Source organism: Solanum verrucosum, unplaced genomic scaffold, assembly GCF_900185275.1.
Source record: "Solanum verrucosum unplaced genomic scaffold, falcon-dt-bn FXZP01000150.1, whole genome shotgun sequence".
In the NCBI taxonomy this organism is placed as follows: domain Eukaryota; kingdom Viridiplantae; phylum Streptophyta; class Magnoliopsida; order Solanales; family Solanaceae; genus Solanum; species Solanum verrucosum.
In genome coordinates this window covers 1,878,329-1,879,653 of record NW_026020371.1, presented here as the reverse complement: position 1 = coordinate 1,879,653, position 1,325 = coordinate 1,878,329, and the positions used below count along the sequence as shown (strand labels likewise).

The 1,325-nt window shown below is 38.8% G+C and overlaps 1 pseudogene; it reads left to right on the top strand.

Moving 5' to 3' along the window:
* Positions 1 to 278: 278 nt before the first annotated feature.
* Positions 279 to 1,037, top strand: LOC125838399 (uncharacterized; annotated as a pseudogene).
* The last annotated feature ends 288 nt before the right edge of the window (positions 1,038 to 1,325 follow it).

Genomic DNA, 1,325 nt, shown 5'->3' with positions numbered 1-1,325 from the left:
TTTTAACTTTCCAACTAAGTTGCATGTTGAATCAATGAACACCAGACAATATATATACCTGACTAAACTTCACAAAATACTCTCTAACTGAGTTGGACTTGTATTGTTTAAGTGGTATTATATATATGAACTTGCTCATATATTTGCTTGAACAGTTAAGTTTCCCTATCGATTCTGATTGTTCATTAGCATGATTATATGTGTCTTGTTTTGTTTTTTCTTTTTTTTTTTAAAAAAATGTTACTAATGATCTATTTTAAATATCTCTCAGATTAACTATGTCTCACTTCAATCCTATGTCCTCTATCTTGAACCAAAACAAACTGGAAGGTCCTAACTATGTGGATTGGAAACGAAACCTTGATATTGTTCTAACATCTGAGGGTTTCAAATATGTGTTGGTTGAAGAATGCCCCATTAAACCAACAGATGCTACTGATGAGGAGATTAAGGCCTATGAGAAATGGGTCAAGGCTGATGAGATGACAATGTGCTACATTCTTTCCTTAATATCGAATGTCTTGCAGCATCAACATCAGTCTATGACATCTGCCTACGATATGCTCGAATCTCTCAAAGAGATGTTCGGAGAGCAAAATCGTGCTGCCAAGTAGACTGCCATGAAGGCTATCTTGACCACCAAAATGGTTGAAGGATCACCTGTCAAGGATCATGTGCTGAACATGATGAGTTATCTGAATGAGCTGAATATACTTGGCGTTGCTAGTGATAAGGAATCTCAGGTTGAGATGATCCTACAAACTCTGCCAAACAGTTTTCAACAGTTTCACTTGAATTATAATATGAACAAAATGGATTTGTCTCTTGCGAAATTGTTGAATGAACTGACAGCGGTAGAATCCATTATCAAACAACAAACTCCTCCCTCTGTGGCATACATGGTAGGCAAACCTGTCGCTTCTTTGTCTAAGCTGGATAAATCCCAAAAAAAAAAAAAGTCGTGCAAGGTTGTGGCACCCGGAGGTGCTACAGGTGGCGTGGCTAAGCCTAAGGGCAAGTGCTATCACTGCAAGTAGCATGGTCACCACAAGAGGCAATGCCCTGACTATCAAGCCAAAATGAAGAACAAAGGTAATTTTTGTTTAAATGTCGCTGAAACCTGTTTAGCGGCTGTTTCTACCCAATTATAGGTTGTAGATTCGGGAGCCGCTGACCATGTCTGCACTTCTTTGCAAGGGTTTCAGGAAACGCGGCGGCTAAGTGAGAATGAAGTTTGCATTTTTCAGGCGAATGGGGAACGAGCACCAGACCTAGCAATAGGAAATATCTCTTTTTCTTTTAGTAGTTCCAGAATTCTATTTTTA